General features: G+C 44.3%; 1 protein-coding gene across 1 annotated transcript in view; it reads right to left on the reverse strand.

Annotated features, from left to right (window-relative positions):
• Nucleotides 1-13273, reverse strand: part of GABBR2 (gamma-aminobutyric acid type B receptor subunit 2) — a 367358-nt gene that overhangs the window by 246435 nt on the left and 107650 nt on the right. The gene's annotated exons all lie outside the window — the stretch shown is intronic.

The following is a 13273-nucleotide window of genomic DNA, read 5'->3' on the forward strand; positions in this document are numbered from 1 at the left end:
CTGCACAACAGGGTGAATATGCTTGATGTCACTGAACTGTACACCTAAAAATAAAGTGGCATTTTTTAAATGTTATATATATTTTATCACAATAAAAAAAAGGAGGAGGAGCATGAGGTGAATCTAAGTGGAAGAATTCATTCAGCAGATACTTGCCAAGCACCACTCTGTGTTCAGCCCAGGGCTGGGGGCGGAACAAGCAGAGAAACTTGGACACAGCCCCTGCCAAGGAGCTCACATGTAAGAGAGGAAAGCAGATCCTGGTGACCTGCTATGGAAATGAACAAGGACAAATGTCGTCAGATGTTGGGAGTCAATCACAGCCCACCTCCCTCCTCTCCACCTCCTCCTCTCTCATCCAGTCGAGTGGCTGTCTCTCCCTGGACAGAGGGATTGGCTACGAACTGGGTGTCTTGCTCCCTTGAGACCCAGTTAAGCCTGTTCATCACCTCACAGTCTGAGGCTTCTTTGTCAAACATAAATTAGTCCTTTTTACTCTGCTGCTTTCTGTGCACTTAAAACCCAAACTCCTATCAGAATATAATTCTCAAAAAGGTTAAAAACATAATTCTCATGAAAATCAATAGTGGGTACACATCAACCTTTTATTTAACTCATTAATAAAGGGAATCTGCTGGACAACAAAGTGGATTCAAAAGAAAATTTGAGATAGAGATTTTTTATAGGGAATGGAAAAACAAGAAATAAGATTGCTAAATTAGATACAAAACTGGTTAATGTCCCATGGGGCAATAAAGCTATCACTTTTAGGGACAGAAAAAGAAATTACTGAAAACCAGCACATCTTACCAGTTTTAGAGAATTGTAAGATGTCTGGGCCTTAAATTTCACTCTCCTCCCCATCAGATAACCCTAAAGCAGGGCTGTTAGAAAATGCTCTAACTGGGTTATCTAATAACTATTTTGTATTACTGACTATAGTTTGGTATGATATTCTTCACCCTCCTTAACATAATGGATGCAAGAAGCCACAAGACCTAGCCCTGCCTCCCACTCTGAACTGATTTCCCTCCACTCTCTCCCTTGCTCACCAAGTACAGCCTCACCAGCCTCCTTCTTGATCCTGGAAAGGAAAAGCAATTTCTTCCTGCCTCTGGGCCTTGGCACTTGCTTTTTACTTTGATGAGAATAATATTTGCTTGGTTCTCAGCATGGCTCACTCCTCATCATTCAAGTCTCAGCTTAGCCGTCACCTCCTCAAGGAAGTCTCCACTGTTGCCTTACCGGAAATAGTCCCCACCTCCAGTCACTCTCTAACATGCCATCCTATTTAATGCTATGATGTAGTTCCTAAAATTATCTGAAGTCATCTTTTCTACTTTTGTTTGTCTGTATATTCACTGTCCTTTAATTAAAAAGAAGCCACCTGAGGACAAGGCTTTTGGTCACTGTTTCCAGTTCTGTCTCCCCAGGATTTACCCAGGGGCCTCCCTAAGGACCCAGGAAGGGTCTGCTGGTTGCCTGAGGGGCCCAATGACTTCCTCCCTGCATCTGTTTCCTCCCCTTCTTTCTACTTCCACATATCGCTCCCTAGTGTTGTCTTCTTGTCCATTCTGTGTCTTCCTTCTTCCCTTCGATGCCCCTGCCTTCCCCTCAAAGTGGGACCGTAAAGTGGGACCAGCGTGGGGTAGTATCTGTTGCTCTCTCCTCATCTGTTTGAGAGACTCTGGACCGAGATCCACAGTGGGTGTCAACAGGGATAGAAACATGAGTCTAACGTGGTTCCTGGCCTCAGAGATCTCACTGTCCAGTGAGATAAGGGTACGGGTGGCCCCAGTAGGGGGTGGACAGGGCTCAGTGCTGGGGCAGAGGCATATGGGGGAGTGCCTGAGCGGGCTCCGGGGGCTGGGTGCTTAAGACCTAGGATGAGGACAAAGTGGCCTAGGCTAAGGTTAAAGAGCACTCTGAACATCAGCCTAGAGTATGGACAGTACTCTGGAAAGGTTCAGGAAATGATTAAATTTGAAAATTTTAATTTAATTAAATTTTTTTTAGCTACCTGGCTTCCTAGGTGGCACTAGTGGTAAAGAACCTGCCTGCCAACGCAGAAGACTTAAGAGATGTGGGTTAGATCCCTGGGTGGGAAGATCCCCTGGAGGAGGGCATGGCAACCCACTCCAGTATTCTTGCCTGGAGAGTCCCATGGACAGAGGAGCCTGGCAGGCTACAGTCCATAGGGTCGCAAAGGGTTGGCCACGACTGAAGTGGCTTAGCAGGCATAAAATTAGCCAAGCTAATTTTTCTTTTTGCCAAGAAAGAGAGAAGGAGAGAAAGATGGGAAGGAAGGAAGAAGGAAGGAGGGAGATCAGGAGGAAGAAAGATGAAATTCTTGTTGTTTCTTGGGGCCCTCTAATAATTGTTCCTGTTCCTTGATTGAAAGCAAACACTTCCCTTTGTGGGCAGAGCACAAGCAGATATAACAGAGAAGTTCATGTTTTAATTGTTTCTAACATGATTTACTGAATCGTTTTCCATTTTAATACATTCCTATAATGACTTTAGCTTGCTTTCTAATCTGTACTAATGACAACGATGATATAGTACCATAAGATTTATAATCAAAGTTGCATTAAAATAATATTAGCTACAATGAACTTATTAATACCTGTTTGTTCAGCAAACATTTCCCCAGTACCAAGTCCCTGCAAGACTCTTCATTAATAATGATGTCCTGGCTTCTCACAAAGAGATACCTTCTGAATACGTCAACTCAAAAATCTGAGCGTATTTGGCCACAGGTATTCGAGCTGCAAAAGTTTATCTGACTCAGTTTTCACCAAGCTGTGTGGAGGGCAGAATTCTGGCTCCCATGACATCCACGGTCTTACTCTCAGGAATCTGTTATGTTTTGTGGCAAATGGGACTTTGAAGATGTGATTAAGGTTACTGATCAGCTGACCCTAAAGTGTTACCCAGGTGGCCCAGTGTATCCACACAAGCCCTGAAAAGCAGAGATGTTTTTTGGCTGACAGCAGAGGGGTAATCAGAGATTCAAAGCATGAGATGTACTTGACGTGCTGTTGTTGGCTTGAAGTTGAATTCTGCCAATAACCTGAATAGTCGGGCCTCCAGAACCCAGCCCAGCTAACACCTTGATTTGGCCTTGGGAAGCTCTGAGCAGAGGGTTCAGCAGAGTCATGCAGGCCTGGACTTATGGACCATGGACTGTGAGACAATGTGTGGTTGTGGTGTTTAAATTTGTGGACATTTGTTGAAGCATCAGTAGAAAACTAATGTAGTGAGGTAAAATAAGAAAAATAAGAATAATATAGCAAGATTTTCCTTAATGTTAAATGTACTCCATTTAGACCACTATCCTTAGTTTAAAGATCCTTTGTGGTTTGTATAGTGTTGAAATGTGTTTCTCTTATAAAACTGCAGATAGCAGCAGGATTTCGTTTTTAATTTCCTAATGTGGCAAAATAACATATTTTCTAACCTATGTACATTTCTGTTCCATGCTCCCCTGGGACCCAGTCTCTTTAGCCTTTACTGGAGTGCAAGATCCAAATGTGGAGGCATTGCCAACACAACACCCTCACTGTCAGATACAGGCAATGAGGACTAGAGCGGTGAGGAGACTCGCCCACTGTCCTTTCAGGATTACAGGACCCCCAGTTCAGAGCTTTCTCAATAGACAAGAACTCAAGCTCGGTGGGTGAAGGGAAGGGAAGTCAGCAGCATTCTAGAAAGGACCACTCCCCTCAGGGCAGTGCTAGGAGCCCAAGCCTCTTCCTGATCAGCACACTTGACCTGAGGTGGGAGAAATACCCTACTGGGCACCAAGTAAGAAAGAAAAGGAGAGAAAGATGGGAAGGAAGGAAGACGGGCGCTTCTCCAGCTCCCTGAGAGAGCACGTCCACAGTGAGTAACAACGTAAAAATCACATGCGTCTACCTGTCCCATTTGATGGCTAATGTCACTCCCCCTCATTTCTAATATTGTCTCTTCTGAGCTGACATGGTTAGTGTCCCCAATAGATGGGCTCTCCAGCTGACCAAACCTGAGTCTCTGTGGCTGGACCAGTGTGGAGGTTTTCACATTCAGAACATCAGGGGCCTGTGATCCAGCAGAGATGTTCGGGGGCCAGTGAGAGAGGCTCTGGGGCCTCACGTTCACTTCAACCAGCAGTTTTCCATTATCTGTTCTATATATAGCATCAAGGGGCCATATAATACTTAAATTTGAAAAGAGGATTTCATGGAGAGCCGCAAAAAAGAGGTTTGAAAACCCCAAAGGAGATGACCCCAGAGGTCCTTGCCTGTGTATGTCTCTGGCTCAGGGAAGTGCGGGCGGGTGCCCTGCAGGCGAGCCTGGATGAGCCTGTACTTGAGCACACACTACAAGCCTCTCACTGAAAGTTCATCCACTGCACATCAGTTTGCCCGATGATCAATTCGCCAAACCACTGGGGGATTTCTCTAAACTTGAGTTTCTCAAGGGATTCCTTGCAGACACTTCACATGGCTATTTCTCAAGGATTGTCCTTGAGGCGCAAGTGAAAGTCAATTTCAACTGTATTTCACATTTCAGTTCTTCCTAAATGCTATACTTGGAGACGTTCCCCTAATGCCTGTATATTACTGTCCTGCTCTTGCAGGGTCCAGACCTCCCCCTCCATGAGCCAGGAAAAACGCTGAAGCTTTTCCATTCCCCACTTAAGGTGTCTGTCAGATGGCTTTTAGTGAGCTGGTCACTGGGCAAAACCATCATTCTGAGAAATTATTTATGGCATGTTGTCTTTGAGCAACCTGGCTTTTGAAGAATTGCTCTCAGAGCCCCTGTAAGGGGGTTCTTGTGTCCTCTAAGAAAGCTACAGACTTTATCATGTTCTCTTACTTTCCCCTCCTCTCCCACTAGGGATCCCTCCCCTCGCCCCTCCCCTCCCCTCACCCCTCCCCTCCCCCTCCTTTCCCCATCACTCCCCTCTGCAGGGTATTCTGACAGTCAGCACAGGCACACCTGACCGGTAGATAGGGAGCTAAGTCCACCAGACTTCATGTTCTCTTGCGATAGTTTAAGGCTAAATGACCAGCTACAGCCTCTGATCTGCAGTCTTGCCTCTTGGACACGGGCTCTGGCACATGGGAGGTCCTCAACCTCACCCCACTCCCTCCCTCCCTTCTTTCTGTCAGGATTTCCACCTCCTTGCCTTTCATTGACTGCAAATCTCCAGGAGCTCATAGTCACTACCTCCAAACTCCCTTCCCGTTTCACTTCCAAAGGGTTCTCCTCCCCTGCCAAGATGGACTTGTCACAGAAAAATCATAATGGACATGTACAAGCTCTTAAAATTCAGCACCTATAAGTGGGAATAGATCCAAAAGCCATGAAAATCATTTTTTTTTAATGAAAAAGTAGAACTCTAGAATAAAATCCATTTTCATTTAAATCTCATTTTTAAAGAATTAAAATATTTTTTTGACTGAAAAATTTCAAAGAAATGTTGCTGAGAGTTAAAATGTAGAAACGCCAAGAAAATGTCAGAGTTAATAATGACCAATTTGAAACTGGGAATTACTCTGCACAGAATTTCAGAGTTAATGTAAAAGCTAATGTGTCCAGCTCATGCCCCCGGTACAAAGTCGTCCTCTGTGCACCCTGCTCCTGGAGTGGTCAGCATCTGCTTACATTCCTCCAGTACCAGGGGTCTCACTACCTCACCAGGGAGCTACTTTGCCTTAGGGCAGCTCCTCTTCTTATACGTTCTTATGCTAGTCTTGAAATCACCCTGCTTTTGCATCCCCCATTCCAGCTTCTCATGCTAGAGCAAAGGTCAGCAAACTTTTCCTGTAAGTGGCCAGGCAATTTTTCAGCTCTGTGGGCTACACAGTCTCTGTTGCAACTTCTCGACCCTTTGGAGCAGGAAAGCAGCCACAGACAATATGTAAATGAATGAACACAGGTGCAATCCCATAAATTTTTATTTACAAAGCAGGAAGCAGGTGGATTTGGACCACTGACTGCAGTTTGCTTACCCCTGCTCTAGAATCTCACAGAACATGTGCAGTCCTCCACCCCCACGAGAGCCCTTCAGATAATTAAACTCAGCCAGCTTGCCTCCAGGAGATGCTTTCAGGCCAAATGACTCTAAGTTCTTCTCCCATCCAAGTAATAATCAGGGCCAACCCTGCTTGGCTTCCGAGATTAGATGAGATCGGGTATGTTCAGGGTGATATGGCTGTAGACCCTTAGCTCTTCTAAACATCTCTGAATGATATGATTTCACATCCTTCTCGTCTATGCACATCCTCAGGAATGCCTTCAGAGGACAGATATTTCTAGGGAAGCACCCCAAATATCTCCATCTGCCCTGCGCAGGAAAGCAACATGAGCTAATGTGTATTGTGTACTCACTCTGTGTCAAGCATGGTAATAAGAACTTCATATAAATTATCCTATTCATTCCTCACAGTATTATGTAAAGTAGGTACTATTATTACTCCCATCTCAAATAGAAGGAAATGGAGGTTCAGAGGAGTTTAAAAATTTGCCCCAGGTCAAAAATGGTAAGAATTACATCTCTGCTGCTGCTAAGTTGCTTCAGTCATGTCCGACTCTGTGTGACCCCATAGACGGCAGCCCACCAGGCTCCCCCGTCCCTGGGATTCTCCAGGCAAGAACACTGGAGTGGGTTGCCATTTCCTTCTCCAATGCATGAAAGTGAAAAGTGAAAATGAAGTCGCTCAGTCGTGTCTGACTCCCAGCAACCCCACGGACTGCAGCCGGCAGTGTCATTTCAGAGCCCTGTTTTATTTTAAACAAGAATTTATTATGAAATATTTCACTCATAGGAAAGAATATATATACACATATAACTTATACAAAGCATGAAAAATAGTGATGTGAACATACAGTATGCCCAACACCCAGCTTATGCTGAAGCCCCTGGTGCCTACCCTGCCCATATTCCGCTTCACAAGGAAGAACCCCTAGTATGAATTTTGTGTTTATCCTTCCTTGGTTTTCTTTATTATCATATGTATGTTTCCCAAACACTGTATTATTTAATTTCACTTGTTTTAAGTCTATATGTAAATGAATCATGCCTGAAACATGCTTTTATAGCGTCACATTACATTTGTGAGATTGCTATTGTGGAATAAAGCTGAGGTTCATTCATTTTGACAGCTGTGTAGTATTCCATTGTGTGAACATGCCATGGTTTATTTGTTAATTTCCTTGTTGATGGATACTTGGGTTGTTTCCAGAGTTTTATTTAGTTGCTGTTGTAAACAAGACAGCTAAACATTTCTGTGTCTCCTGTCACACATATGTAGAGCTTCTCTAGGGTATAAACCCAGAAATGGAATCACTTGTTCACAGTATTTCCCACATTTTGTCAATGTGATTTTATCCATTTACACCTCCACCAGCAGTATTTGAGATATCTCGTTACTCCACATCCTCACTGACTTTAGTTTTTGCCAGTCCTATGGGTATTTGATATGTCATTTCAATGCGTATGTTCCTGATTATTGAAGAGGATAAGTCACTTTTTCATGTTTGTGTTTCTACTTCCTCTTTTGGACTGGTGACTTTGCCTATTTTTCTGTTGGATTGCTTGTCTTTTCCTTATTGATTTGATTAGAAGATACCTAGCCACAATTACTAAAACAAATGAAATGGTGTCCTCCCACATTCTGAGCACAGATTTCTACTAATGCAGCCTCAGACCACAGGCCCTATTTCACACAGCATTTGCTATCAGTGAAAATCACTAAATCAGCATGCGTAATCTTGGTAAGAAAACACCTATGAACCGTTCTTAGAAAGAAAAAACAAAAAAATAGGAGGAAGGAAGGAAGGAACTACTTGATGTTAAAAATCCAGCCACAAATCCAGCCACCTACAAAAAGAATCAAAGTATAGATCTCAGGAAAGGAGGGCTTGTGATAAAAAGGAGTGACTGTGAGTGAGGGACCCATTTAACATGAAACAATGTAAAGATAATAATGTAACATAAAATTCAGAATGTGGAGGAGGGAAAAGAAGTGATGAGATTGCTAATTCCCTCTCCTTCCATATAAGGACTTTAATGGGTACCATCTAAGGCAGAAAACTCCAGTTTAAAAGCCAAGGCTAACCTCACTGCTCCTCATAATCTTTTATTACACTCATATATTTTAAAAACAAATAATTTCTATAGTGAAGAAAAATTGTTTAATGTTGAGCAATTCCTTCTGCTTTACGCTTCCGTATTTTCTTGTTAAATTCAGATGAATAAAATTTAACAGTAACTTCACATAACATGTAATAATGATCTTTTTATAAAAGCGCTTCTGTCCATCTTTCTGCTATAACATCTGCATGGAGAGATGTCTGGACTAGAAGTCATCTCAAGTTAAAGATGGTGAGTGAGTTTTTAGAAATTCTCCTCTTTGTACTTACTTGTTTTACTTGAATTTTGAAAGCACATATTATTTTTATAGACAGAAACTCATTTTTAAACTGGTAGGCTTTTCACACTCCAAGATGCTTTCTCAATCATTTGAGTTCATCTCTTTCTGTTCTTCTGTGATTGACTTTCTGAGCCAAAGCACAGGAATTAACATTTATTATTGTTAAACCATGTTTAGAAATTAGTCCGGCACCATGGCCAACTAGAATCCAAAACACTGTATTATTTTTTCATTGAAATTAATTCATTCAAACATTTCCTGAGCATCCACTAAGTGCTAAGAGAAGCAAGTAAGTCCCTGTGACATTTAATTCCTTGAACAGAGTAGTTACTCAAGAAACATTTACTGACATATTAAATCTGGAAATAAGAATGGTAATAATAGCACAGCAATCTCTATAAAGCATTTTTGTTCCAGACACTGTTATAATTTTTTAATATTTATTAACTCAATCCTCCCCAACAACACTTTGAAGCATGTCCTGTTATTTTCCATATTTTAATAGATGAAGAAACTGAGGGTCAGAGAGGTAAGTAATTTGTGCAAAGCTTTACACAGGGAGTAAGAAGCAGAGCTGGGATTCTGTCCTCCCTGGACACACAGCAACAGTCCACTCCCCAGTCTCCCTTGCAACTAGGTGTGACCACTGAGTTTTGGGCAATGGGATGAGAGCAAAGGGGATGCGTGCTATGCCCAGGATTGGCATAGAAAGCCTTCCCACGGGTGCTCTGTGCTCTCTTTCCATCCATAGTGTGAGTGGGGAAGACACCAAGGACCTAGACCTCCCAACCCCAAATCCTTATGCCCACCATGGAGGGGCACCATGGCTGCCACAGAAACCATCACAGGGCGGGCAGCCTCCCAGGTGACAGGCTGTGGGAGCAGTGCCTGCAGCACACGACTCACTCTTCGCAGGTTATCCCAACCCACAGCAGCCAAACAGATGCTCACCATCATTTCTGGATCAGCCCAAGACTCCGCTATGGGCAATCTTGAGCCCCTTTGGTCTGGCTGAGACTTCCTCAGAGATGCACCATTGCCTGAGTCTCTTTGTAACCACCTCTCCTTCCTTCCCCTTATCCTTTCAGAGATGGCAGACCTGCCCACACTCTGAAGGCTTGCTTGGCCTTTCCCTGCTCTCCCCCTCTTTCTTTCACGAGCATTCCTCCCAAAGCACCTCTAACTCTGGGTGTCTGCTTCCCAGAGGACCCAACCAATACACCCTCTGACCTGCACTTGACTATGATATGAGCAAGAAATCACCTTACGACATTAACCGCTGGAATTCAGGGGTGTTTTGTACTGTAGTTAGACTGCATGGACCAGTAACATTCTTAACCACCTGCTAGAAGAAGGATGAAATGCAAGGAAATCAACACACCTGGGAAATTATTACAGCAAGGCAAAAAGAATTTGGAGACAAAAAAAAAATTATTAGGGGAAAAGGTAGAAAGAAGTTATGCTGTGCAGTTAAAATTTGTGTGCTATCATTCAGGACACTGACGTCAATCCAAAATTCAAGGAACATGACCAGATATAACTCAGATTTGCTGCACTGGGTGGTCTTCATCCCCTCTGTCCCTCCTGTGCCCACAAAGGGCCCAGCTCCAGACAGGTGTTTAGTATGTACTGGCTAGACAAAATTACTGTTGCATGGCGTATACAAGCCCTGCTGGTGGATACAGCCTGAAATAAAAGTAACCATAGCCGTAGCTCTGTCCCAAAGAGCTTATTAACTCCAGCCATCTTGAGTTTTTCACACTCCTTCCCCAGGGTGATGGACAGACCATCTGCTTCTATAAGTCTCCAGAGAGCCAGACTGTCCATCTTGGATACTGAGAAATACTGGCATTTCTGTATTCTCCCTGAAGCTGTCACTCAGAATTCCTGGCTGGCTGCAGACTGTGTTATTTGAGGATGATGGAGTCGCAGCACACATCTCTCCTCTGCACTGGGAAAGCCAATTACCCAATTTACAAAATATTTTTCAAAGACTGGTAGATACCAGTTCTGTTTTCTAATTAACTGTCAATAAGTACGCCCCACTCCCACAAACGCAGGTGTGACATTTTAAAAAGTCAGGGTCAAGAACACAAAGCATATGCGGGCTGCTTGTCAGGAGGGTTGGGGGTGCTCCCGCTGCAGGTATGCACAAATATCACGCGTTGTCAGCCCTTGCTGGTCACCTGTTGAAGAGGGACCACACTCCAGCTATGTGCTGCCAAGCCTTCTCCACCCCTTTCTACCTGACATACACCTCTGCAGCGTGCTCTTCTGAGGGGTCAACTGCTCCAGTATTTGCTGAGGGCCTGGGCTAGATACAGGGTAAGACATGGTCCCTGTCCTCAGGGGACTTACCGTCTAGAGGAGGTATGGGAATAACCTCACAGAATGTCGTAAGAGGTGCAGTGGAGGTTTCGAACACTCATTCGTCCCATTCACACTCATGGGATAATGATTTAGAGCCAGATCCTGTGACAGGTGATGGGGACACAGGAAAGGTTACATAGTCTTGGCCATGATGGAGCTCTCGCCTCACTGGGGAGAGAAGACCGAAGCAAAAGGCCACAACACAAGGCAGGATAAAAGTGGGAACTATGGTAGAGACACAAGTCATGCAAAAAGAAGGGAACGGTCGAATCACACTGAGATATTCCACCAAGGCTTCTTGGAGGAGGTGGCGTTTGAGCTGAGCCTTGGACGATAAGGAAGAGAGTGAGGTGGTGGGAGGGCAGCCTGGGCCTAGGTGCCAGCATAAGCGAAGTCTCAGAGTGGGGAACACATACAGAAGTGAGTACTCACTTCTGGGGCGGGAGCACAGGCTGGAGAAGGGAGGCGGCAGGAGACATGTGGGTCAGATGCACGAGTGGGGCCAGTCCGGCTGGTCCCTGGGGAGCCGTGAACACCAGGCAGAGTGCACTCTCTCTCTTCTCCAGGCAGCGGCAGTCACTGCAGAAGTTTAAACAGGGGAATGCCAGGATGGAGGCTGTGCTGTACTCAGATGACTCTGGCAGCTGGGGTAGAAGGGAAAGCACTGACGGGGAAGAAGGTGACCAGCTGGCAGGTGGGAGCAATGGTCAAGGTGTGAGGCTTGATGAGCAACTTGGCCCCACACTCTGGAAAGGACATGAGTCCACAGGGGGGTTCACCTCCCAGAGGCCCGTTAACTAAGGAGACTGGAGGCTTGGGTTTGACAAGTACATGATGTCAATGGGACTCGGTCAAACGGGTCACCTTAATTGCCTCCTTAATGGGAGGCTCAGTAATGGGGAAGACCAATGAGGAAAGACACCCAAGAGAGAATAAACCCAGGTATGTCAGGCACTGGATGTGGGCTTGATGAGGGCCCCAGGCCCCTGTGACCGCCTCTTCACTTGGGCATCAGTTATAAAACAAGAAGGTTGAGTGAGCAGGTTTATCAGTTGGGAGAGGCTAGGCTCTGCTGTAGCAACAAATACCCCCAAATCTCAATGGAGCATCCCAGGAAAAATTTGGTTTCTTTCTTAGCAAGGGGGAGCTTGACACAGCCTAGTCACTCAGGGGCCCAAGTTTATGGAACAACTGCCATCTTCAATGCTGCTTGTTGCCAAGAGAGAAGGAAAAGGAAAACTTTGGAGAGCATCAACCAGCAATTAAACGGAACTCACTGGCCAGACTTGGCCCCATCCGAGTACAAGGAACACGAGGCACAACTTGGCCAGCAGAGGAGGGGAACTAGCTGTTAGGGAACTACAAGCAGCTGCCACAGTCAGTCTCGCAGGTTCCTCCCTGCCCTAACTGTCTGTGCTTTGGTTTATGCAACAGATCTTCATTCAGTGTATACATATCAAGCTAACATTTCTTTAGCACTGACCTACGTATTGGGCACTATGCTAGATTCTGCATAGCCATCATCTCCTTTTCTTTTTATAATGTATCTCATTTAATATTTGCAATGCCTCTATGAGATGGATACCATTTCAGACATACCTTGCTTTATTGAGCTTCGATTTATTGTGCTTTGCAGATGTTGCGTGTGTGTGTATGTGTTTTTAACAAATTCAAAGTTTGTGGCAACTCTGTGTTGAGAAATCTATCAGTGCCATTTTTCTAACAACATTTGCCCACATCAGGTCTTTGTGCCACATTCTGATAATTCTCATGACATTCCAAACACTCTACCAACAAAAAGATTTGACCCACTGAAAGCTCAGATGAGGGTTAGCATTTTTTAGCAATAAAGTATATTTAAATTAAGATATGTGATTTTTTTTTAGACACACTTAATAGACTCTGGTATAGTGTAAACATCACTTTTATACACATCGGGAAACAAAAAAATTTGTGTGATTTGCTTTATTGTGACATTTGCTTTATTATGGCGTCCTCAAACCAAATATACAATATCTCCAAGGTTTGCCTATATTGTCCCCAATTAACAGAGGTGAAAACAGAGGTTCTGGGAGCTTAACTGACAAGCTCAATGTCACACTAGTAGTAAATCGTGAAGCCAAAACTCAAATCTAGAGAATCACACTCCAAACCCTAACTCTTACAATCTGAGCTGTCCAGAGATGGGGTAAAATGTCTCATAAAGCACTGGGTTGCCTGTCACTATGGGCATGCTGACAGAGGCCTGCAGAAGGATGTTCAAGAAAAGGTAATTTCACTGAGTAAAGAATAGATCCAGTCCTGGATTTTCAAGAGGAGAGGCAAGGAAACAGGAGAAGTGGGGATAAGTCTTGGGAACAACAAGTGGCATTCTGAGTTGGAACACTCTGTAGATGAAAAAAAGGAGAGGTGGAATTGGAAAGGGAGGCTGGGGTAGCCATGGTGGGCCTTGAGCCGGACTCTGGGGAGTTTTTCTTTTG

Source organism: Capricornis sumatraensis, chromosome 6, assembly GCF_032405125.1.
Source record: "Capricornis sumatraensis isolate serow.1 chromosome 6, serow.2, whole genome shotgun sequence".
In the NCBI taxonomy this organism is placed as follows: Eukaryota; Metazoa; Chordata; class Mammalia; order Artiodactyla; family Bovidae; genus Capricornis; species Capricornis sumatraensis.